The sequence below is a fragment of the Alligator mississippiensis genome, chromosome 14 (assembly GCF_030867095.1).
Source record: "Alligator mississippiensis isolate rAllMis1 chromosome 14, rAllMis1, whole genome shotgun sequence".
NCBI lineage: Eukaryota > Metazoa > Chordata > Crocodylia > Alligatoridae > Alligator > Alligator mississippiensis.
This window is the reverse complement of record NC_081837.1, coordinates 20487362-20513409: the sequence shown is the minus strand read 5'-3', so window position 1 is coordinate 20513409 and position 26048 is coordinate 20487362. Positions and strand designations below refer to the sequence as shown.

Below are 26048 nucleotides of genomic sequence, written 5' to 3'. Positions count from 1 at the left end.
TAATAGGAAATAAAACAATATAATATAACTTAACCTAGCCTAACCTAACATAATATATAGGGGGAAAGGAGAGGCAGGGAGGGTGGTGAGGGCTGGAGAGGGAAGGGGTAGAACAGAGGGAGTAGCTTTCTGGTGCTGATTTTCTGCCCTACATCATACAGCCCCCACATCCACTCCTTCATGCTTGATGTCCTGCAGACCAGGTCCTGAAATACAAAAAGGCAACAGAGAAACTTTCAGCAACTTCCCAGGTGGCAGAGGAGGGAGAAAAAACAAAGGGTGATGTATAGGGGTGTGCAGAGACCACCACACAGCTAGAATCACTTGTCAAGACCCTTAGCAAATACTCTGAGCACAGCCTTGCTGTTCCACAGGGCACCAGCCCATCAGAGCTGTCTTCACCCATCCATCCTGCCCAGCTGCCTAGAAGTTCGTCCTGACTAACATCAGCTGAGTCACAAGAGTAGAAACTTCTACCAAGGAGACAGGGTGGACCCCACAGTGTGCTGGGGTTCCCACAGCACTGACACCTGCTGCCTGCCTGGGACATATGTTGGAAATCCAGTCTCTAGCAGTGGGAACTGTCCCCAGGGGTAGGGCAAACAATGCCCCCATGCAGTGAGGAAGCTTGCCCAAGGTGCCAAGAAGAGGCAGGCACCAAACCCTAGGCTCTCTCCCCACTGAGCTCTACCCAGCAGCCACTGGGGCTCTACTGTTCTCGCATCTTACCAGGAGAGAGCTGGGGGTCGCGGGTCACAGTCCGTGTTCCCAGAGAGGCGTGGGAACTGCCATAGTACAGCCGTAGAATCATCTTTAGTGGCTGCGGTGAAAGGCATCGTGACATGGCATCAGTGAGAGAGAAGAAAACTCATGGGATTAAAACCAATACAAAGCCATGGCCACACCCTGATCCCAACGGGGCGGCACCCCCGGCAATGCCCATGGCTGTGCCTGGGTGAGTGCACTGCTGCCAGTGAAAGCTGCTGTCTGTTGCTAACCCTCACTTCCATCCAGCTATTCGTTCCCGGTCCCTATTCCAGGGTTAGACCCCCTAAACCTCTCACTGCTGCTTTCAATTCCTGCCCAGGGCCCCTTCCCTAGAAGATGTGTCCTAGAAGACTTCCTCGGAGTCCCAGCTGTGGGGCTCCTAGGTGTCAAGAGATATCTCTGGTGAGTAACACAAGACATGTCTGAGGGGAGAGGTGATGGAGCTGCCTCCAAAACTCAGCCATCTTGTGTGAGCGCAGCCACTTCTGCTTTACACAAAGTTCCCATCACTGTAAATAATTTCAGGGCTTGGAAGCCCCCAATGCATGCGCTTCTGGAGATAATCTCTGTACAGGCCAGAGGCTGCACAAAGCAGTTGCTGTAAGGGGATACTGGGAAACTTAAGAGGAGACCAACCATAGAAAGCAGATTTCGGATGCTGCACCAAGCTGCACAGTTCTTGCCTGGAATCTGGAAATAAAATACAAATTATTTCCGATGGACTACCAGTTCTCAAAAGTAAAAAGAAACATTCACTAATAACTTCACGTGAACAACTTAAAACATAAAATCATAGAGAAGTGGGGCTGGAAGAAGGGACCAGCAGAGGTCACAGCCAGTCCAGCCCCTGCCTGAGAGAGGAACATCCCTATCCAAACCATCCTATACAATCCATCATCTAAACTCTACATCAGACTGCCCTCAACCCTGGCATGACGCAAGACGTAACACCCTCACCTGCCACAGGTGAAGCAGGAGAACCATGGCAGCCAACGTCCTGCTTCTATGAAATGTTATCAATATACACTTGAGAGATCTTGCATACAAGTCACACTCCCCACTACAGAGGAAAGAACCCCGCACCCCGACAGACCATACCTATCTCACCACAGGGTAAAATTCTTTCCTGACCCCAAATGTGGCGTTGGTCTGATCCTAGGCAGATGGGTAAGACCCTCTAGCCAGGAGCCTCTGGCTTTGGTCCCAGCAGGAGCATTGGCACAGCACAGTCAAGGTCCCCAGCCATAACACCCTCAAGGCACATATGTCCCAAAACATAACACCTTCACCTGCCTGTCTCCCCTGACTTCATAAAGAGGAAGAACAATCTGAGTGGCCTCAAGCTAATTCAATTCCCTTGCTTGAAGGGGTTTCTCACTTGAAGCTTGGATTCTCACTTGGATTCTCACTTGAAGCTGAGATGACATGTAAACATATTCCAGCCCAGCACATGAAAGGGCAATTTCAGATACATCCTTACCACACGGGCCATTGCTGGAGTGCAGAACTGGAAAATCTGTTACCACTAACAGACATGATACCTTTTGCAATGACTCCAAGACATGCTGGATCCTCCCCTTCCCAGTGGGTCGAAGCTGACCAGGACTCCAAGTTTTTCCTGTCTGGAAAGTTTAACATGATGTTACTGGCAGAACTGTGAAGTCCAAGAGGTGCCCAGGAGGCCCGCTGTGTTAGGACTCGGGCAAGAGAAGACTGTGCACCAACCCAGCACTTCCACTCCCAAGGGATGCAGTTGGGAAAGGTGGAAAAATACAGGAGCTACTGCATGAAGAACATCTCCACAGGAGCTTTAGGATTTCTGTTCCAATTGTATGATAAACAGCTGACAAAAGCCTCCCAGTTGCTCGGCAGTCTCACCTACCCATTAAGGCTGCCATGCTCTGCCACCTGATCTTGCAGGTTCCAGGCTTGGAGACATTGGCCAATAGCTCCTAGGCAGAATGGGGTTTTCTACATGTCTGTACAAAACATGAATTATCTCAGTGGGAACCTCTGAGAAAGGCAAAAGCTGCAAAGGGACATTCATGGACAAAGGTTCCTGCATCATGAGTCTAGAGGAGGCCGGGGCACAAACCTCTGCTTCCAGCAGTACCAAACGTCTGATCTTGCATCACAAGGTTGGCTTCCCTGGCAGTGGGGCCAGGGTGAGTGATAGCACTGGCATGGTGTCATATGGGAATTGGAGGGCACATTGTATTTCCATCACCTTCTCTCTCTGTCCATCCTGTCCATTTGGCTAGAAGTTGATACTTGGGATACTGTAAGCATCCCAAGAATCAGAAACTCCTGTTAGGGAGACAGGATGGGTCCCATGGGTTTCCGTTCCCACAGCACTGATAGGTGCTGCCTGCTAGGGACACTTGTTGGAAATCTAGCTTCAAGCAGTGTGAAGTGTCCCCATGGGTAGTGGCCTGAAGGGATCCTAGCCTGGGTTCAAAGGCACAAGTGGACAGCTGGGAGAAAAACTCACCTCTGCCTGCCCTGGCTTCTTCCCAGACATGGCATCATCCTTGGTTCATGCCCTCTGAAAAGATCAAGGCCATAAACAAAAGGTACTTTCCACCAGCTAAGGTGGTTGCTGATCAAACAAGGGGTCCCTCCACCTCCAGGCCTTCAGCTTTTCCCTGAGGAAAACCCCTTGAGTTTGCAGATTCTGCCCAGGGCCAAGTGATCTTCTGGTTCTGCCTTGGTCTGCACTTGAGCTCAGCCCTGGTCCTCAGCACGGCAGGGGAGCCCCAGCCCTGCCTCTCTCAGCACAAGAGAGGGCTCGTGCACACATGGTGTCTGGGGGGAAACTGGGTGCTCAGGCAGCAGCTGTCCCAGCAGCAGAACAGCAGCACATCCGTGCAAAGGGCTCATTTGCTGGAAGCAGTGCGGCTTCTAAGTACCAAGAGATCTGGCTGGGGAGCAACACAGGCCTAGTCTGAGGGCAGACGCTAGGACCACACCAGCCCTTTCAGGTTGGGGTGGGGGATGAAAAGAACTAACCAGTGCTGGTGTCTCCCGCTGCCACAGCTGCTCACTTTTGAAGGGTGCCAAAGCACCTGTTCCACCCTGCCACCCTCCCCTGCAGCAGGTTGGCCCTGCTGGACGCTGCCAGATGCACCTTGAACATCATATTACTAGTTGGACCTTGAGACATTGCAATCTCAAAGTACTGAGACAGAAAGGTATCCAACGTGACAGCAAAGATTTCCCAAGATGCAAAAAGGAGGCACACACCAAGCCCCTAGGTCCTCTCGAACCTGGGCTCTGCCACTAAGCAGCTGTTGATGTTCTACTGTTATTGTGTCTTACCGGGAGGGCACCAGGAGGTCGTCTGTCCAAAATCCTTTTCCTGGGAGGGCTTGGGTACTGCCATGGTACAGCCCCCAGAAGCATCTTAAGTATCTGCAGTGAAAGACATGGTGACATGATGTCAGTGACGGAGAAGATGAAGCATTTGATTAAAACCAATGCAATGCCCAAGCCACAACCCCACTCCCAGTGACAGGCACCCCTAGCAATGCCCCTGGATGTGCCTGGGTGAGCACTGAGACAGCTCTCAAGTAAAACGTAGTCAAAGCTGCTGACTGTTGCTAATGAGCATTTCCATCCAGTCCTTCACTTCCTGGTCCTCCTAAACCTCATGCACCTGCTATCAGTACCTCAAGTATGTCTCCCACCACCTCAAGGTTACTGATGCTCCTGATCCAGGCCACAGCCACCCCAGGCAGGAAGAGCCCTGTGCCCTTTCACTGGGAATAGCTCTGAGGGGATCTTACAAGTCAGATTCAGCAGAGCCCTTGGACAAGGACAACTCCTAACTCCAAAGTGTTTTCCTACCTGCTAGCTGGATGCCGTGGGATGTATTCATGGCACCTTTCCAGCCTGAAGTGGGGGTACTTAGCCTGCAGGGTGCTCAATTGCTGCATTTTGTAACTTCACAAACAAAGCATTTCTGTTTAGACCCTGCAATCCTTGCCACAGGGCTGCGTCCCACTCACCTGAGGAAAAACCATGGATTGGGCCTTGTCACTAACCTGATGCATGGGATTAAAGGAGTAGGACAGAGGGTATTTCAAACCAGTTATGTCTTGTGTGGATTGATAGTATTGCAGAAGGCTGCCCCTGAGACCCAGAGTAAGCCTCAGTCCTCAGCTGTCTAGTGCTCCATGCGCCCAACTGCTACCAGTCTTGTCCTTAGCCACTATATCTCCTGAGAGGCATAAGTGGCTCCATCTGTCCCTGTAGCCATACCCATGCCTTGCAGGTGGTACTTCATATCACTTCAGGGGGTCCCTGGCTCCATCACAACACTTGGACCGCTCAGGCCTCAAATCTTTGTTGGGGCTTCAGCCTTCCTGGCTTTGGTCCCTTTTCTCTGGCTGTGCTCCGTCAGCCAAGGTCCATGGCCTTAGACTTCAGGTTCTGGACTTCAATCCCGTCTTGCCCTTCTCAGCCCCCTTAGGCCCCTGACCCTGGTCTTGCCCATCTTGGGCTACTTGGGCCCCTGGCCCTGCTCTCAACCATCTTGAGCTGCTTGGTCCCCTGGCCCTAGCCCTGGCAAAGCTGCTGCCTTGCATCCCCACCCCCAGGGTCCCTGACCCAGGCTGGGCTGCTCTCATGCTGCTCAGGCCCTTTAAGGTCTCTCCCCTCTGCACAGCTCTATGCTGGGTGTCTCGCAGGTGCCCCCGTGACTTCCATAGCACCCCCATAGCCACAACCCAGTCCTCCAGTCTTAGACTTCAGTGTAACACAAGTATAAGCAAGCAGCTTCCCAAGCTAAACTTTACCCTCACTCTGGGTCAATGCCCCACCACAAGGCATACCTCCCTTTAGCTAGGCTGACCATAACAAGATCATGGACATCCGGGACATTGCCCCAAACCTCTCCTCCCGCACTCTCACAAGCTGGCAGGGGGCTGGGTCGCTTTTAGGTGGGCAGCCGTTCCTGGCTGCTGCCTGCTAGCTGGGTTGTGCCACTCAGTGCTGTTCTGACTCCCTACCCTGCACCCCTGCATTCCCGAGGCACCCATTATAATTCTTCTCAGCCAGCCAGGCTGACCTCTTTAATCTGGGACTGTCTCGGCAAACCAGGCCAGGTGGTCACCCTTCCTTTAGCTGCTCTGTCTAGCACCCCTGGGTAGCTCGGGTGTCCATGGCACTGTTCCATGAGGCCTCTCTCTCTCCCAGGAGCTCCTTCCCCCCAGCATGCAGGGCAAGACTGCCCCTTTTGCCACAGGCCCTGGGCTTATGTACCTCTAAGCCGCACCCCTTCCGGTCATGTGGCTCACCAGCCACACACAGGGGTTTCCCCTTTTCCCCATGGCCAGCACGTGCTCTCCTGCTGCAGCTGCACACAGCCCACTTGGCCCGCTGCACCCTCATTAAAGTGACAGGAGCCTCTGGCTTCCTGCCACGCCATTGATCCACACAGGAAACGGGTGCCGAGGGCGTTCCCTCTGACCTGATGATTTATTCTCTGACCAGGAAGATGAGCTGGAGAAAGATCCAGTCTGACAATGGAGGAGCAAAATGTTGGGAACACAGAGGAGAGGAGAGGAGAGGAGAGGAGAGGAGAGGAGAGGAGAGGAGAGGAGAGGAGAGGAGGGCTGGCCGCCTCTCAGCAGAGGGTCACACAGCCCTGGGGCCCAGCACTGCCAGCGATGGGCCCTTCTTATTCCCATACCCAAGCCGAGGAGGTCTCCACTACTACCACGTGAATTCAGCTGCACTCTGCGAAGCAACTGTTTTGCCAGTGGTGGTCTCTCTTCTGTGAATCGTACTGACCAGAAGCCCAGGGGTCCTGGACACGGCTGCCTGGGGCCCCATGGAAAACAGTCCCAGCCGTCCACCTCTTAGGAGAGGCAGCGAAGGTAGGAAAAGCCCCACATTTCTCTCACTGCTCTCTCTGGAAAAATGTAACGTGGTATTTTCCCTAAACATTTCTCTTACCTCAGCAGATGTTTTGGGGGACTCAGCCAGGCTCCCTCTCAGGGCTGATCCAAAACGCCCACAAGGTAGCAAACAAATTGCTCTCCGAGCTCGTCTCCTGTGCCATTGGCAGGCCCTGAGTGGAGAGAGGGGGTTAGCTGTGTGAGACTGGACTCGGGCAGAAGGCAGCGCAGGGGTCTGTATTTCAGACTACTAGAGTTGCAAGTCAATGCTTTCACATGGAGATGGAGCTAATTGTCACGTGCATGTGAAATCAAGGCTGTTACAGGCAGGATGGCATGACCGATTTCTTGGCACTAAGCTTTGTTGCCAAACAGTGCCTATTAGGGCTAAGCAAAGCAGTTTGCGATGGCATTTCGAAATCCTCCACTTGCATGGCCTAAGAAACTGGGGAAAAGGAAAAAACAGAAGTAAAGCCTCCCTTTGGTATTTTTGAAGTGAGATGGTTCACACTATACCTGCAAACTATATTTCTGCTTCAGTCTTTACCTGAATGTATTTGTTTTGAAATGCATCTCCCCAAATTCAAATGAAATGCTTCAAGTACACACCAACTGCTGAAACTTCCTTAGCCTGACGAAGGGTTTTTGAACTTGAAAGCTTGCTTAATAACTATTCTCCAACTATTTGGGTTGGTCTAATAAAAGATATCAAATTCACTCAAGGAACCTTGTCTGCCTCATTCAAGCAAAACATTCGTTGCCTTCTTAGCTTGCCTTGGCTACTGCCTGAAAAACCAAATCCTCAGACACTTGCCATGGTCACAGGGGTGAGATTTCACTTCACAGCTGAACAGAAATGGGATTATTTCCCTCAGAGGAAGTAGCATCTCCTCTAGTTCAAGGTCTCCGCATCCCCAGACACCTGCTGCTCAGCTTCCTTTCCAGGCAACTTTCCCAGAAGACCAGTCGAAATGCTAAGGAAGAGAACAGTCCAGGTAGGGGCTAAAAATCAGATGATGCCCACAAATAAGGGACTGTGCATCGCACCCTGAAAGGAGGAGGGGCATAATTAAAAAGGGAGCTCGCCACACTATGGATTCTCCTTACGCCTGGAGACAAGGAGTCCCCACGGGCAGAAAGAGATTCTGCCGACTAAGTGAGAGCAGCAGGCAGCTGTCGCCTGAAAGGGCGGCCGGGATACCTGGGAAGGAGTTGATGGAGTGGCCTGGCCATCTTTGGAAGCAGGCTCTTGTTTTGCCAGAGTCTGAAAAAAGGAAACCCAGGTAGTCAGACAGTCTTCCAAGGGTTTTGTGGCTCCAGCAAAACTCAGCATCAGTCAAACACAGAACACAAGTAAATCACACATAATAAACTGAAGCAAAGCCAGAGACAGTCGGTTCTGTTTGCTCTGTAAGGAGAGAAGGAGTAAGCCAGCAGTAAAGAGCGGGCACAGCCAGATGTCAGTCCTTCCTAGGGAACGCCTCTGTGGGCACAACACCTTCCCCAGGCTGTTTCCCTCAGGGGGGTTGTAACTGGTCAAGCAGTTTCCAAAACCTGCTCCCACAGGAATGGCTCCATCTCTGCTCCATCAACTCAGGTGAGATTGTGCCATTAAACCAAGGGGATTCATTAGAAACAATTCCAGCCACCTCTACAGCTTTACCCTGTCGACAAAAGCCTCCTCGCTGTTTGGGAGTGTCACCCACTGGGTGCCTATGCACCTGCTCTGACCCGCTCTATTTAGAACCCAGCTCAGTGACTCTGGCCAAGTCCTGGAGGGCCGACCGCCTTGGATCGGCATTAACGGTGGTGCAATGAAGCTGCTTTCTGGCTGGGGCCCTGGATGAGGTCAGAAAAGTTATTTAAAGTTGCGGCCACTTGGCCTGATCTCTCTTCTTGTTCCTGGGGTGCTGAAGTCTGAATGCTGATTTGGGAGCCAGGAAAGCCTAATACCCATGGGTGGGGGGTGGCAGGGGGGGCACCCCTGCTCTTCACTGATGAAGCAAACTGAAACAATGTGCAGGACAAGCCTCAGGGACAGCGAGAGAAAATCTGTCTCAGGGCTTGAGACCTCTGTTCTCTCCCTCTGCTTTCTGGGGTTTTGAGTGGGATAAAGCTGTGTGAGGGACATCAATCCCTGCAGCAAACTGGCCAAGGTTGAAACCTGGCGTGAATCCAAAACACCATAAAACCAGTGGGACGTGTTCTTTTATTAGTATGATGAGATGTCCAAAAGGCGAACAAAATCTCAAACTGAAAGTCTAAAAGACTCTCAAAAAAAATTAAAACAGCAGTTAAAAGCTGTTCGGGAAAAATTGGCTGCTCCCCCAAATTACACACCGGCCACCGCACCAATGTATCCAGCATTGCCCGGGGTGCCCCCACTGCCAAAGCCAGCAAAGAATATCCTTAACTTTTGTTCGAACCCTGCTCTCCTGAAACTCCCACATCAGCAACAACCGGTTCAACATCAGGCTGCAGCCCAGGCTAGTAACCCATTAGCTGAAGCTCCTTTGGTAAACTCATCTACGGAGTTTAATAGTCCGAACTCATCCACCATACCTGCTACTCAATCATCACCAGTGTGGCAATTTACTCCTGGGTCACAACCCACCACAGGTGTATTTAGAAGAATGGGAATAGGCATGCAAAGATCTGCCATTAATCTTAGATCACGGGATGTACAAATTCTCCCCCTAAGACAAATGCCAGGCATTGGCACCAATGGACAAAATATAGTAACCGTGCATGCACCCTGGACTCCAGGTGATCTCTACAATTTAACTCAAAAATTCCCCCAAATCAGGGAAGACCCAGAAAAATTTCAGGAAGAATTGCAGACTGTTATAAATTGTTATAATCCAACATGGGCTGACATTAATCAGCTCATGCGATCCATTTTGCCCAAGGAAACTATGCTGAGTCTGTACGCTGCCAGTACTTGGCCAGATCAAAACCCAGGGACTGGCCAAGACTTTATTGACAAGAGAAATGCTTTGGTTCGGGCAGTTCTCACAATTTGCCCAAAAAAGGCAGACTGAACCAAAATAAATACCTGTAAACAAAACAAAAATGAACACCCCAGTGACTATTTGGAACTCCTCAAACAGGCATTTGAACGATATTCAGGAATGGATGACCGGGTCGAAAATGCTAAACAAGCAATAGTGGCAGCATTCGTCCAGGGACTTAACCCTAAAATTGCTGAGAAAATTCAAACAGTAATTATTGGCTGGGAAACTAAAGATTTGACTGAAGTCCTTGCTGCAGCTAACCATTTTCATAACAAATTGGAACGGTTCAAAGACAATGCTGAGTTTAAGTTAATGGCCTTACAGATTTCTCAATTGCAGGGTCCAGGTAGAGGAAGGGGATGAGGACGGGGAAGGAGAGGCCCCAGTAGATTCAGGGGAAGAGACAGATCCTCGGGCCCACAAAACCCAGGCTATGGGAACCAATGTCATTATTGCAAGCAAGAAGCACATTGGAAATCAGAATGCCCCAACCACCTCGGCCAAGGACCCAGCCCCCAGCCCCCACCTCCTCTTCCTGTCAGTTTTCCCAGTGTTGAATAGGACAGCCTGAGGGACAGTGACATCATTGCTCCTTTGCTTGCTACTGACCAATCTGGTCCCTTTGTTGAATGCCTTATTTCTGGTAAACCTGTCTCCTGTCTTGTTGATACCGAAGCTTCCCGCTCCACGCTAAAGGCTACTGAATTTCCTTTCCTACCTCATTCCCCTGAAACTGTAAATGCTGTCGGTATAGGCAGACAGCCTATCCCATATCCCATCTCTGAACCTGTCTCCATCTCTATTGGCCCTTTGTCTGAAAATCATGCCTTCCTTCTTAGCCCTTGTGCACCTGTCAACCTTCTTGGAAAGGATTTGCTGTGTAAACTGGGATGCGTGATTTATTGTAGCCCAGATGGTGTTTACCTTGAGGTACCAGAACAGAGGGAAACCGAGCTTGTGGCTTTGCTAACCCAGGAGTACTCTGATCCTGACACTTCCTACTTGCAAGAGGAACTGTTGGCACGAGTACCTCCACAGCTGTGGTCCACCCATGCGAATGAAGTGGGGCACATGCTAAGTGCTGAACCAGTGCGTATCACCCTGAACCCTACCAAGCCACTTCCTCGTGTCCCACAGTACCTCATCTCAAAGGAAGCTGAGGAAGGGATCAAGCCTGTCGTTTCCTCACTCCTTGAGCAAGGGATTATTGTCCCAACATGCTCCCCTTGTAACACACCTATCCTACCTGTCAAGAAACCTGGTAAAGATACTTATCGCTGTGCGGGCCGGCTGTGATCCGGGCCCTTTTCATGCTGCATGCGGGCTGTGGCCACCAGCCCGGGCACGCCGGGTTGGAGAGGACGGGCGACGAGCTAGAATTAGGCACAGACGCGTAATGGTAGATTTGAAGATTGTTTACTTACACCGGAGATGGTCGTGGTGCAGGCTGGAAAACTTGCTTGAGTTGCGGTTACAGACAACACGAAACGAAAAATCACGTGGAGTTTGCTAGGCTCCATGTAAACAGAGCTCCGGATGCCTTGGACAAGTGCGCCACCGAATTGGAAACTCGTAGATACGTCTTATAAAATTTTATCGTTCGAAGACGGGAAGAGGTGGGCGGTGGATCAGGCCGCCAGACTCCTCTGAATCTCACACAAGGTTTCTATTGCCCTGCCGTGTACCCAGAGTCCCCACGAGATCGGTGTGGAGTCCTCCTCGGCTTAGGCGGAAACCGCTCAAGCCTCTTATACGGCTAGCGGGCCAATCGCTAGCCGCCACGTGGGAATAATTTTAGAACTAGCCAATAGCGGGGAACAAACTTGCATACGGGTGGCGGGAACTCCTTTGCACCGTGCATTTCTCTTGCAACTTGAGAAATGCACCCCGCAAATAGAGCTGCAAATTGGCGGGAACTTTTCTCTTGCACGTGGGTTCTCTATGCAGCAAAACTCCACCGTGCAATGAAGCTGTAATTTAACGGGGATAATTCTAGTGCCGAAGCACACACAAAATCATACCTTTGGGTTATGACAATCGCTTTGTGCAAGACCATCGAGCTGTAAATGCTGCTGTTTTACCCGCTTTCCCCGTGGTCCCTAACCCCACCACTTTTCTTTCCTGTATCCCTTCAGATGCTACATATTTCACAGTAGTGGACCTTTGTTCTCCTTTTTCTCTATCCCCGTTCATGAGGATAGCCAGTATGTGTTTGCATTTACTTATCAGGGATTTCAATATACCTGGACAAGACTCCCTCAGGGATATACAGAGTCCCCCACTCTGTTTTCCCAGATCCTGAAGAAGGATTTGGATCCTATCATGTTCAAAGGTGGGGTCCACCCTTGTTCAGTATATTGATGATCTGTTGTTAGCCTCACCCACTTTAGAGGCCTGTAAGCAAGATACTTTGACACTCCTCACAGCCTTAGCTCAAAAAAAAAAAAAATAAAAAGCCACAAGGCCTCAAAATCTAAACTGCAGCTCTGTAATTCTAAAGTACACTATTTAGGGAAAAACTCAGCACATTTCCAATTCCCGTCTTACTAAATATGAAAACTTCTACTGTCAGCTGCAAATGTAACCTTAAATCGCTGTTCAATTCTGAATCCTGCCTCACTTCTGCCAATCGCCTATGATGGTGAGCCTCATGATTGCCTGTCTGTCACAACTCAATTCTTAACCCCTCGAACTGACCTCAAGGACATGCCTATCCCAAACTCTGACCTTGTTTTGTTTGTTGATGGTTCTGGTCTTAAAAATTATGCAGGCAAATTAGTTGCGGGATATGCAGTATGCAATGAGTATGCTGTTTTAGAAGCCTATTCTTTACCCCAAGCTCGTTCTGCTCAAGTTGCTGAACTCATTGCTTTAACACGTACTTGCATTCTTGCAAAAAATCAAACCACAACCATTTATACTGACTCTAAGTATGCTTTTGGTGTTGTTCATGATTTTGGACAAATCTGGAAACAAAGAGGGTTCCTCACTTCATCAGGGACCCAAATCAGTCATGGTTGTTATGTAAAAGCGCTCTTAGAAGCTGTTCAACTGCCTCTTGCTATTGCTATTGTTAAATGTAAAGCTCATGAGAAACCCTTTGATGATGTCACACGAGGAAATGATCTGGCAGACCGTTCTGCCAGAAACGCGGCCCTTTCTGGCCCACAGGCTCCTAACTCTGGTCTTGTTTGTTTTTCAGACCAGTCTCCTTTGGCTAGCCTTTCAAGTCTGGCCCTTCTTCAAAAACAGGCCCTAAAAAAAGGAAAGGATGACTGGCTGCGTGCAGGATGTTCACTGTACCCCGACTCTCTCTGGTGCTCCCCGGACGGCCGCCTGGTGGCGCCTAGAGAGCTTTTGCCACATCTTGCTCGTTTAACCCACTCTGTGGCCCATACGAGCAAAGGGGGAATGATTGCTACAGTACAAAGAGATTGGTTTGCCCCAAATTTTCCTTCCATGGCACAACAGTACTGTAGCTCCTGTCCCATCTGTCTAGCTCCCAACATTGGGCAACGGGTAAAAACAACACCCGCAGCCCATCCCCCTCCATGGGGAACATTTGTAAATCTGCAAATTGATTTTGTGCAGCTACTTAAGTGCTGTTCTTATGAGTACATTCTTGTTATTATTGATGTGTTCTCTGGATGGGTAGAAGCCTATCCATGCGTACATGCTGATTCCATCACTGTAGCAAAGAAATTGCTCAAAGAATTAATCCCTAGATTTAGATTGCCCCTCACAATAGATAGCGATCGAGGCACCCATTTCACAGGACAGATAGTAAAAAACATCTGCCAAGCACTCAACATACAGCAACACCTACACTGTAGTTATCATCCACAATCAAGTGGTGCTATAGAACATAAAAACTCTGATTTAAAAATGCGCATTTCGAAAATTTGTGCTGAAACAGGCCTCAAATGGCCTGATGCCCTGCCCATTGCTCTTATGGACATTAGAAACACTTTTAACAGAAAACTTGGCCTAACCCCTTATGAAATACTCATGGCACGACCCATGAGGATGCCAGCCACACCACCTGTTGCCCCACATCAAACAGACCTACAATTAACTGATGAAACTGTACTAAATTATTGCAAGGCATTAATGAAGTATGCCAGGTCAGTTCATTCACAGGTCCAAAAAGCCTTACCTCAACCACCAGATGTTCCCTGTCAGAAGCTCGAACCAGGAGATTGGGTCTATCTAAAGGTCCATCAACGGAAAAACGCACTTCAACCCAGATGGAAGGGACCTTTCCAGGTACTTCTGACAACTAATACTGCTGTTCGTTGCCAAGGTCACCACACGTGGACTCACGCCTCGCACTGCAAGAAGGTATCACCTTCATTGGACCCCAAAGCAGCTGAATTCCAACCAAGGTTGGGGCCTTTCCCTGAGGCCAGGGACAAAGACCCTCAGGACCTCGCTCAGGCAAGTGAGGAGCATCAGGGTACAAGTGCTAGTAACCTCTCCCCTGAACCCAACACCTCAGCCCAGCCGGATTCATCAGTTAAAAAACAAAGATATCATCTCCGGCCTCAGAGAAAGTAAATGCTCCCATTCGGAAGATCACCACCTCGATCAAGACCCAGAGCCAACGTTCTCAGTCCTTTAGGTAACCTGAGCCCAGAGGACGAAGAAAGACTTTGGCTGCCATCCTGAGTTTGGCTGGATAGCAGCCGAACGTGGTCCGTCCTATACAATGCATGTCAACCAAAAGTGTTGACATGCATTGTATAGGTGTTAAAACAAGGAGATGAGACACAGAATCCAAATGCCAGCATGGATCCTATGGGCCTGCTCTCCAGCTTTGAGTGTGGGTCATAGTCGGTGACTTAGCTGGCATTCTGAAAGCGATCCCTCCCATGGAGAAGCACCGTCCTTTGGACGGCTGGGTAAGAATTGTAAACCTCTATCCCTTGGGAGTCTCAACGCTGCTCAGCTGAGCATGGGGTTAGTGCTGAGTTACCAGGGGAAGACTCAGATATTTGTTATTTTCTTCTAAGACCAGGAAAATAATCCCCAGCATGTAATTCATTAAAAGTATTTGGAGCCTTCTGACCATAATGCTCTGTGAGTAGTTCAAAATTACCCTGAGATCTGGCCACTTCAATTTACAAGGGATGGGGAGAAATGAGAGATGGGCTAAAGGTGAGCAACACAAATGATAAAAGGAAGGCAACTTAGATGAGGAGAAGTTGAAAGAAATGGGCATATTTTTCTTGCAGAAAAAGATGAGTAAGGTGGGGGTATGATAACAGTCTTCAAATATTTGAAGTGCTACCCTAAAGAGGAGGGAGAAGAACTTTCTCCCACAGTGCAGAGAGTAGGGAAGGTAGCCATGACTTTAAAGTGCAGCAAATTAGGTTTAGAGTGTGTATCAGGAAAATACTTCCTAGTGGAATAGACTGCCTAGTGATGTTGTGGAATCTCCTTCTTAGGGAGCAGGTCGGGCATTCAGAGCCAGGGCCAGGGCCATAGGATGGTGACAGCCTGGGCCCGGGGTCCAGGTCCCGGGAAAGACCCATGATCCATTCTCTGCACGTGTCTGCAACAGATACCATCTCTTGGGAGGTTGGATCTGGTCCATGGGCCATATTTTGCCCACTCCTGAGTTTGGATGTGTGATATATTGGGGGGGCAGGGGGGGTAGTTGCAGTCTGCAGGTTGCAATGCAGAATGAACTTGTTTGGTTTTCTCATGTTTCTGGCTGCCACATGGAGTTAAGAAGGATTTTTTTTCTTGTCCGGCTACAGGTGTCAGTTTCTTAATTTTTTATGTCACTTTCCTCAGAAGCAATGGGTGTTGTCTACAACCTGGGTTGTGGGTTTTGACTTGGTTGTGCTGATGCTTCTTCTGGAGCTGAAGTTGATGCTCTGAGACTCTTGCTACTGTACTCAGGGTCAGACCAATCATCACAATTAGGATCAGAAAGGACTTCTAGCCCTTGGTCATATTGAATGGAATATGAGGGTTTGGCCTTCTTCTGTATCGGGGGAATGATCCTCTTCCTTGGATAACTTAAACATGGTTTAAGAAACTACTTTCTGTCCTCGTAGTAACAAGACACTTACAATACCCTTGCCCTCCGCTTTCCCTAGGATAGGTGAAAGAATGATTATGCCTGACAGTTGTGTGTGAGGGTTGTTTCTTAAGTCTTCAAGAATAGTTTAGGAAAAGACTTACCTAAAATGGCTTAGATAGGGATGATCCTGGTTCAAGCAAGGGGTTGAACTACACGTTCTCTACTTTTCTATGTTTATAAGAACCTGGGAACCCTGCTGTACTGCCTCTGAAGTTTACTATACCAGTTAACAGAGCCATCCCGGGGGGGTTGGGGGGTGGGAGGGGGAATCAGGGCAACCATCCCAGGCCCTGCACTGGCCCCACAGAGCCGGGTGGAGTGGCCACAGCCCCTCCTAGCCCCACTCTGCGCCGCCACCGCACACCATTTCCCCGCACTGCCAGCTTCGCATCCAGCCACTCAACCCCCTCCCATGCTAAAGATTGTGTGCTGTCCAGGGCATGCAGGGCAGTGCTACAGCACTGGATTTACCCCAGGCCCTGCACCCCGCTAGGGTCAGCTCTGCCAGTAAACATCTCCTTTTTAAAGCTGTTGGGGTTATGGTGTTGTATGAAAGAAGCAGAACATCAAGTGCCTGCCATGGAGAAATCTCAAACTGTTACCTCCACAAGGCTTCAGCTCCTAGTCAATAAGGTCTCTGTCATTAAGAAAGGACCCAAGGCTGAGCAGGGAAAGCATTGTCCTGGGAAAAACCTAGGGCATGAACAAAAGTAGCATCTGACGTGGTCCAGATTATCCTGGTATTTGTCCTGGATCAAATAAGTTGTGGCACCATTGTGTACACACATCACTCTTCCAAGCATCGTCCCACAGCATTGCTGCTTCTCCATTAGTAGGTAGACAGTGAGAGCACAAATTCCAGCATGCCTCATTCAGGGATCCTGGTTTTCTCAAACTGTTTCAAATTTGCAAATTCTCTGATGAAACTCCCCCAGATCTGTGTTTTTCCATGATTTCAATGAAACACCACTATATATGTAGGTTTCAGTTGAACATAATGTTTTATAGACATAATTACAATTTTAAATATACCTCTGACAACATTCAGGAAAAGATCAACGCCAAAAAGTCCAAAAAAACATCAGATTGGACACCTCACAGTGGACGAAACCCTAACCTTGACCGCTGCATTGACTGCTTCAGGGAAAGAATGAACAATGAAATAATCAGCAACACACGCCACCACAACAACCTCTCTCTATCAGAGAAAAAGGCCATAGCAGACTTTCTACGGAAGCTTAAAAACATAGGCTACCTTCCCAGCAACACACTCCTAGCCACCATGGACGTTACCAGCCTATATACCAACATCCCACACCAGGATGGCATCCAAGCCTGCCTTATATATCTACAGGAACAAGATTACAACTCAGAATACAGACCCAAAGATATTACTGACCTTATACACTTCATCCTCATACACAACAATTTCACTTTTAATAATCAACACTTCCTCCAGATGATGGGAACAGCTAAGGGGCACTAAAATGGCCCCACAGTATGCCAACCTTTTTATGAGCCACCTGGAAGAAGACTTCCTCAAAAACTGCCCCATCAAACCCTTGCTATACTTAAGATATATCGATGACATCTTCATCATTTGGACCGAAAACCTACAATCTCTGATTGAGTTCCATCAGAAATTCAACAATCACCATCCCTCCATCCAACTTTCTCTAGAATACTCCAACACCAGCATCTCCTTTTTAGACACGATGATCAGTATCCAGAATGATAAAATACAGACTTTGGAAGCCTACCAGTGCCTCAACCACTATAATGAAATAGATTCTAAGTACCTTTACATTTTGGCACTGAATTTCATAGATTTCATAGACATTAGGGCTGGAAGGGACCTTGGAAGATCATCAAGTCCAGCCCCCTGCCCAAAGGGCAGGAAGTCAGCTGGGGTCATAGGATCCCAGCAAGATAAGCATCCAGTTTGCTCTTCAAGGTGTTCAATGTAGGCGCCTGAACCACCTCTGGTGGCAGGCTGTTCCAGACTTTGGGGGCTCAGACAGTAAAGAAATTCTTCCTTATGTCCAGCCTGAAACAGTCTTGTAGTAGTTTATGACCGTTTGACCTAGTCGTCATCGCTTGGGGAGCTCTGGTGAACAAATGTTCCCCCAAATACTGGTGGTCACCCCTGATAAACTTTTAGGTGGCCATCAGATCACCCCTGAGCCTGCGCTTTTCCATGCTAAAGAGCCCCATGGCTCTCAGCCTGTCATCGTAGGGTCTGCTTCCCTGACCTCTGATCATGTGCGTGGCTCTTCTCTGGACTCTCTCAAGCTTTTCCACATCCTTTTTGAGTTGTGGAGCCCAAAACTGGACACAGTGCTCCAGCTGCTGCCTCACCAAGGCCGAGTACAAGGGGAGAATGACGTCCCGGGATTTGCTTGAGAAGCATCTATGGATGCAAGGCAGCGTTTTGGTCGTTTGAGGGGTTTTACCATGGAAAAATCAGAGCTCACCCTGTCCCCTTTGCTCACTCGGACATGGGTCCAGCTGTGGCTGTCCCCCCACTTTGTGGTGCTGAGCAGCCCTGCCATTCTGGTGCCCCACTCTGCTGCCTTCCCCCGGGGGCCTCTGTGGTACAGCGGGGAAGACCCAGCATGGGAGGGTAGAGTGGGCTGGGTAGGGAGGCTTAGTGCCACCGTCTGGAGCCCGACGCCTCCTGCTTGCCCCGCAGCAGCGGCGGGCACAACTCCATGCTGCCACCCCACTGCTGCTGGGCAGACTGGGGCACCTTGCTATGGCAGTGCAGAAGTCCCAGTGGAAGCAGAGCCTCACTACCCCACTCTGCCTTGCCACCATGCTGGGTCCCACCTTCTCTCCCATGGAGGCCCCCTGGTGGGGCAGCCCTGAGCCCACAGCAGGCAACTCATATCTACTCCATGCAAAAATATGGGGAGCATGTGCCCCCCATGCCTTCCCTTGGGGGCGTGTGCAGCGGTGAGGGAGTCAGGCTGCCACCTGCAACTCTGTCCCACTTCCTGCCCAGGGTCCTGGGGCTCTGCATTTCCACCCCAAGGCCCAGGCCCCATGTAAACCAACCCGGTTGGGCAGCGCCTCCAGGACTGCCCAAATTCCTCCCTCCCTCATGGCAAGGGCATTAATCCTTCCATACCCAAACCTACCTGTGGGGAGCTGTGGGAACTGCTCTCCATGCTGGCTGGCTGCCATGTGCATGTGAGCATGAGCACATACATGTAGCACCCCTTGCTTGATCACATTCCTCCTGCTATTTCCTGTTTTGCTCCTTTAAAGAAGAAAATGCACATGTTTCTCCTCAAAATGAGAAAATAGGTGTTTTTCCAGATTTTTCCATGGCAAATAGAAAACTGAATCCCTATTTATAATGGTCCAGTGTCTGGGAATTCCCAGGGATTCCCCATCATGGCAGAAAGCACTGACTGGGTGGTCAGCTGGGTGGGAGTGACTAGGAGTGAATGCCCATCAGTTCCATTGTTACCATAACTTACTGTTCCTACCACTACTAGTCTGCTCCTACTGCCAAGACTGCAAAACAGACTTGTATGTGATCTCTCTCACCCCGCTCTTATTTAGTTAGTCTGTAGTGATGCATGTTAGTGCTGTGCAGAACAGCAGCGTTCTGCTTCAACTTCCATTTCTATGGAACAGTGTTTTGTTTCGAGTTTCATTTCATTTCAGAAGGACTGTTCCATTCTGTTTCCTTGCAATGGTTTCACTGTTTTGACATTTTGCCATAGGCTATAATGAGGAAGCACAAAACGGCCTATAACTTTGTCATTTCTTGCCTGATTCTGATGAAACTTGCAGGGATGGTAGCCCCTTCTGAGGGCATGAAGCTTGCCAAGCTTCAAGGACATAGGTGCAGGGGTTTCTAGGGAACTGCACCTCAAGCTGCTGACAAGCAGGAGCAGCATCCTGTGATCCAGCAGGCAGATCGGGGGCCTGCACTCTTGGGAGGAGTCTGGCAGAGGCCCCGCAGCCCTCCCGGGGGTGCAGGTGGGCCCCCAATTTGCCTGCTGGATCACAGGAGGCTGCTTCTGCTGCTTGGGACCCAGTGCTGGGAAACCGAGCCCGGCTGGGGGAAGCGCTTCCCACTGCTGGGCACAGTTCCCAGCACTGGGATGCTGACTAGTGGCATCTGGGATGTTACTTTCTGGGGATGGTTGCTGTCCATGTCCAGGAGAGGCAAGGAGTCTTCAACTTGGACGAGCTCCAGCTTGGTCCATTTCTTGGGTCTGTGTGGGGGTGAGTTGGGATAGCTGTGTACAGCCAAACAAGAACCAGTGCCATTAAAGTGGATGATGCAGGTGATGTCCATAATATAGGGGGGCTGCACTATGACATGAACCAGGAAGTTGAGAGAGACATCCTCATACTACTTGACTTCCCTGATGCAGGCATCCTACTGCTGATGGCGACTGCTGACCTGGAAGGATGGATGAGAAGACCACCTGTGCTCCTCTGCTGCATCATCCTCCAGTGCTGCCAGGGCCTTGTTTCTGTTCCCCAGTTGCACTGGGGAAACAGTCACAGCCTCACGCTGCCTAGCTCTGGAGGTGACCGTCCTCCATTCAGCTGTTATAGATGTTAGGGTCGGAAGGGACCTCAATAGATCATCAAGTCCACCCCCCTGCATAGGCAGGAAAGAGTGCTGGGTCTAGATGACCCCAGCTAGATGCCTATCTAACCTCCTCTTGAAGACCCCCAGGGTAGGGGAGAGCACCACCTCCCTTGGGAGCCCATTCCAGACTTTGGCCACTCTAACTGTAAAGAAGTTCTTCCCAATGTCTAGTCTAAATCTGCTCCCTGCTAGCTTGTGGCCATTATTTCTTGTAATCCCCAGGGGCGCCTTGGTGAGTAAAGCCTCACCAATTCCCTTCTGTGCCCCCATAATGAACTTATAGGCAGCCACAAGGTCGCCTCTCAACCTTCTCTTGCGGAGGCTGAAGAGGTCCAGGTGCCCTAGTCTCTCCTCATAGGGCTTGGCCTGCAAGCCCTTAACCATACGTGTGGCCCTTCTTTGGACCCTCTCCAGGTTATCCACATCCCTCTTGAAGTGCGGCGCCCAAAACTGTACGCAGTATTCCAACTGCGGTCTGACCAGCACCCTCTAGAGGGGAAGTATCACCTCTTTGGTTCTGTTCGTCATGCATCTGCTGATGCACGATAAAGTGCCATTAGCTTTTCTGATAACTTCGTCACACTGACGATTCATGTTCATCTTGGAGTCCACTGGGACTCCAAGATCCTTTCCGCTTCCATGCCACCAAGCAGGTCATTTCCTAGGCAGTAGGTATGCTGGACATTTTTCCTCCCTAGGTGCAGCACTTTGCATTTCTCCTTGTTGAATTGCATTCTGTTGTTTTGTGCCCATATGTCCAACCTGTCCAGGTCTGCTTGTAGTTGTTCCCTGTCTTCCAGTGTGTCCACTTCTCCCCACAGTTTTGTGTCATCCGCAAACTTGGACAGAGTACACTTCAGTCCCTCGTCCAAGTCGCTGATGAAGACATTGAAGAGTATCGGTCCAAGGACCGAGCCATGCAGGACCCCACTGCCCACACCTTTCCAGGTCGATACCAGCCCATCCACTACGACTCTCTGGGTACGACCCTCTAGCCAATTCGCTGTCCTGCGACTCTCCCGTGATGTCTCTGCGTTAGGTGTTTGGTCCTGCTTGCAGAGAATGAAATTATTCATCAATCTCATCCTCTGCAGCCTTGATCCCCCGCAGCCTGCTCACCTCTGCCTTAAGTTCCCTCACCTGCCCCTCCATGGCCTCAATCCAGGCACATGTGGGACAGGTGAGGGGACCCCCACCCACTATGTTACCCCCCAGGCCTCAGAGGTCCTACCAGGCAACCCCCACAGACAGGGGGCTAGGGCACTGCCAACCCATCCAAGAGGTCTGTCTGGGTGGAGGCCTCACAGGAGCTCCGGGCCAGAGGCAGCAGCAGGGCAGGGTCCTTGGCTGTGTCACACCCCCCCCCCCCCCCCCCGTAGTAACCCCTCTCCTCATTCACTTAACTGAAGTCTCTGCCAAGCTCCCATTTACTCCTACATGGTGCGTACTACTACCTATGAACTGGCCTGCAAACTGCTCCCCTGTTGGCAGTCCCTGTTCACTAGCTCCCTGGTCACCTGGGGAGTCTGCTTTCATACCCTTCTAGGCCTGGGCTGACTCAAGCCCAGGCAGCAATCACACAGCAATCAACAATGAACAGTCACTCAGCAGTCAGCACTCACTTCCAGCTTTGCAGAGCACCCCCCCGCCGCCCCCACCCCAAACCTCCTTTCGGTTCCAGCTGTTTCTCCACTTGGAAACAACAGTAAACATGGATAATGGGGCCATGGCTTGTGTTTCTGATGTCCCTGATGGATGTCCTGGGAGTGGCTCACTTTCACAACTCAGTTCCAATACTGATTTCAAGGGTGTGGCTGGTGAGCACATCATGACTGGGAAATTGTCAGGGTAGGCCATAAATAGGTGGGGAAAGCCACCTGTGACTTGTTAGCTTGGGGTATTAGATGTCTTCCTCCCATGCTAGACTGGCCACCCCAAGTACAAGAGCGGCTGAGGCTGGGGCAGGAACAGGACACTGTGGGATGCCTGGAGGACTGCAGGGCTGGCTTGCCCTGGGATGCTATGCCAGGACAATTATACAGACACAATTCATAATGGCCTAGGAGAAAGTACTAGCATATCTTATTCCTCACCTACACTGCCTCTTTTCCACTCCTCTGGTCCCTGACCAAACTTCCCCAACTTCATAAAGATCATTGCCAAGGAACCCGAGATCTCCTCTGCCCATTCCTGCAGGGTCCTGAGATTAAATTGATCTGGCCCTGCTGGCTTGATCAGACCCAACAAAAGCTCACTGACAGCCTATTTTTTCTTTATCTCCTGCCTCTGCTTGTTCCCTTCCTTCTCCACATAATCCCTGTTAGTTCTCCGGCAGCTTAATTTTTTGGGAGAAGATTAAGCCAAAGGCCACAGTTCCTCCTTAGGAGAGGATACAAGTATGCTAGCTTGCCCACTGGGAAGGAGCCAATGAGAGTTTTCTCTTTTTCTACCACTGGTTTTTTTGTGGGACACAGACATCCATTATTCCAAAGGAGAAAGCTTCCTTAAGGGTCTGATACCCGATCACTGTGACCTCCTGTTCTTTGAGATCAATACCCCTTGTCCCATGCAGTTTATTGCCAGTACTCCCCAACCACCAAATTTGGATCCTTGGGGAATCCCATGGTCCAGGACACACAGACTCCAGCAATCCGCATAGCAAAAGCCAAAGCAACCAGATACCTCCGCTCTACCAGCTGAGCTACCAAAGGCAAAACATCCACCCACTCTTGCAGCTTCAGTTAACACACGCCCAAAAGTACCTGGCTCACCCACCCAGGACCCAGCACTCCTGCCACCATCACCGTCCCCTCCCGCTCGGCCCTCTGCTCCTTGCCCTGCCACCCGGTGAGCCCTGAGCTCTTTGGCACTCGCACCTGCCAGCCAGGCGCTGCTCTCGCCCAGCTAACACCCGCCACATGCACCAGCCCAAGGAAGGCCAGGTGCAGGGCCCGACAGGTCGCACATCCCACTGGGCGGCCCATCCCACCCCACCCCAACCCAGGGCTGCGGCTGGGCCGCCTACCTCTCCCCTTACATTCCCCATTTGGCTTTCCCCGCAGGCCCCACACACCGCCAAGACCACACGCCTGTCCCTCTGGGTCAGGCCTCCACAGTTTCCACATGCCTTGACTTCGACAGCCTGCCTGACACCAGCCCGGCTCCAGAGACGCCTGTCTGAAGAAGGAGACGCACCAGCTGCCGCGTCCCACGGCCTGAGCGCGCAGGGAACGCGCTCGCTGCCCACCCCAAACGGGTCTCGCCCGCAGCCGACCTCGGCAGGGTTTGGCTCGGCTTAGCCGTCTAGGCTTGGTCTCGCCTGCCTGGCACGGCTGCATTGCCTCCAGCCCTGGCCACAAGGCCAGCCAGTGCCCTCCCAAAGGAGGCCACAGCTGCTGGCCATCAAGCCCAGCCCCTGCCATGTAGCCGGCCTGGAGTCTGGCAGCCGCAGGCTCCCCAGGCCGTGTGGCGGGCCAGTAGGGGGCGCTCCTGCCTTGAGCCGCCCTCCTCACTGCGCCCGACCACCTTCCAGGCTCCGAGTGCCTCCCTGGGGTGCCTCACGTCCGGCCGACCCCTTCCCTGCAGCACACCCGCTAGCCTGGGCTTCCCGCTGCCACCACCCACCCAAGGCTCTGGACTCAATTCTGGCTCTGCGCACCTTGGAAAACACAGGCCTGATCGTCCACTTGGCACTACACCCAATACAGGCACTTGGGGCACTTTCCCAAGTCAGGGCCTTAATAGGAAAGTGTCCCTTAGTCCACAGACCTAAGGGGCCACCTCGGCATAACTTAGACCCACCCCTCAATAAGTCTCCCACACCGGTCACAAAGGAGAACGTTATTGATTACAGGGGGTAGGGTGAAAACAGGGTAAAAGGTAGAGCAGCGTCATGGAAATATCACAGGGATCAATCCCATAGAGCAAACCAGCACGGCTGAGGTAGCCTTTTGATCACGCATCTGAGTTACTGTAAGCTACGGATCTAGTTGGATGTCGAGTAGCTTACTCACCCGCATCATCCAGAGCTGGTTGCAGTTTTGCTCTGGAGGCAGGTCACTCTTTGAGGAGAAAGCCAGTTTCAGATGGTGAAGCTCCTCTGCCAGTTTCAGATGCATCTCGATGACCGCATGGCTAATGGCTGCCTTCTTCCTGGACCGGGCCTTTAAATAACCTTTCTGACCTCAGCAGCCCGGGCCAATCGAAGCTGCCAGTGCTGGCCACTAGCCAACCAACTTACAAAGCATCACGGGTCACCTGGGCCCCTGAAGGGGCTTTTTCCCTCCCCCTCCCCACCGACCAGAGAATCCTCTTCGGAGGCACCAGGCTTTTGTGATCCCCCGCCCTGAGGAATTCAACACCAGCCTCTCACGCTGGCAGAGACAGATTTCTGGAGAGGGACACAGACGGTGGCAATTGTGCCACAGGCCTTGCCACTTCTTGGCTCCCCTTGTCAAGCACGGGCACTGGCCAAGCAGCCGCAGGTCCCGGAGCCAGGCAAGAGGCCCAGGCGCCTGCAGCCCAGAGCCCCAAGCCCAGCCTTCCACCTTGGGCTCAGGGCCTGGGGAGGAAGGCCCAGCCAGAGCCACCACAGGCCCCCCGGCAGCCGGAGTAGCTCAGTTGGGAGAGCGTTAGACTGAAGATCTAAAGGTCCCTGGATCGATCCCGGGCTTCGGCAGCCCTCGGGTCTTCCTTTGGCTGCTGCTGGCTACCCAAGCCTGCTCCCCCTTTGCTTCCTGGCCACCCGTGGGCCAGCCTCACCCCTGCTGCCTAATCCCCTTGCGCTCGCAGAGAGGAAGACTTTTTCGCAGGGGCAGCGCCTCCCAGGCAGGCAGTAGGCCCTTTTGGTGTGCCCTTGCACAACTCAGCAGCGCTCACCTTCCACGCAAGCTGCCCCTGCCACCCTCAGGTGCAGAGCTTTCCTATGCAAGCCCCAAAAGGGAGGCATTCCTTCGAGCCGGACTCGAATCAGCCACCTAAGGATGTCTTGCCCAACGCTCTACAGTCCTCTGCTCTACCAGCTGAGCTACCGAAAGAAAAACACCCCCTCGCTCTTGCAGCATCAGGTAACACACGCCCAAAAGTACCTGGCTCACCCACCCAGGACCCAGCACTCCTGCCACCATCACCGTCCCCTCCCGCTCGGCCCTCTGCTCCTTGCCCTGCCACCCGGTGAGCCCTGAGCTCTTTGGCACTCGCACCTGCCAGCCAGGCGCTGCTCTCGCCCAGCTAACACCCGCCACATGCACCAGCCCCAGGAAGGCCAGGCGAGGGCCCGCCAGGTTGCACATCCCACTGGGCGGCCCACCCCACCCCAACCCAGGGCTGCGGCTGGGCCGCCTACCTCTCCCCTTACATTCCCCATTCGGCTTTCCCCGCAGGCCCCACTCACCGCCAAGACCACACGCCTGTCCCTCTGGGTCAGGCCTCCACAGGTTCCACATGCCTTGCCTTCGACAGCCTGCCTGACACCAGCCCGGCTCCAGAGACGCCTGTCTGAAGAAGGAGACGCACCAGCTGCCGCGTCCCACGGCCTGAGCGCGCAGGGAACGCGCTCGCTGCCCACCCCAAACGGGTCTCGCCCGCAGCCGACCTGGGCAGGGTTTGGCTCGGCTTAGCCGTCTAGGCTTGGTCTCGCCTGCCTGGCACGGCTGCAT

The 26048-nt window shown here is 51.6% G+C and overlaps 1 long non-coding RNA gene and 1 other non-coding gene across 3 annotated transcripts; one reads left to right on the top strand and one right to left on the bottom strand.

Moving 5' to 3' along the window:
- LOC132244776 (uncharacterized) lies at positions 1–25968 on the bottom strand. 2 transcript variants are annotated; one of them, XR_009456534.1, is made up of 9 exons: positions 24405–25968; positions 6727–6841; positions 4615–4775; positions 4087–4179; positions 3260–3313; positions 2310–2390; positions 1405–1458; positions 730–820; positions 1–206 (listed from the first exon to the last, which is right to left on the bottom strand). It is a non-coding gene; the product is annotated as an uncharacterized LOC132244776 (long non-coding RNA). The 2 variants fall into 2 exon arrangements; XR_009456533.1 differs by lacking the exon at positions 4615–4775.
- Positions 24997–25069, top strand: TRNAF-GAA (transfer RNA phenylalanine (anticodon GAA)). The gene has a single exon. It is a non-coding gene; the product is annotated as a tRNA-Phe (tRNA).
- Positions 25969–26048: the final 80 nt, after the last annotated feature.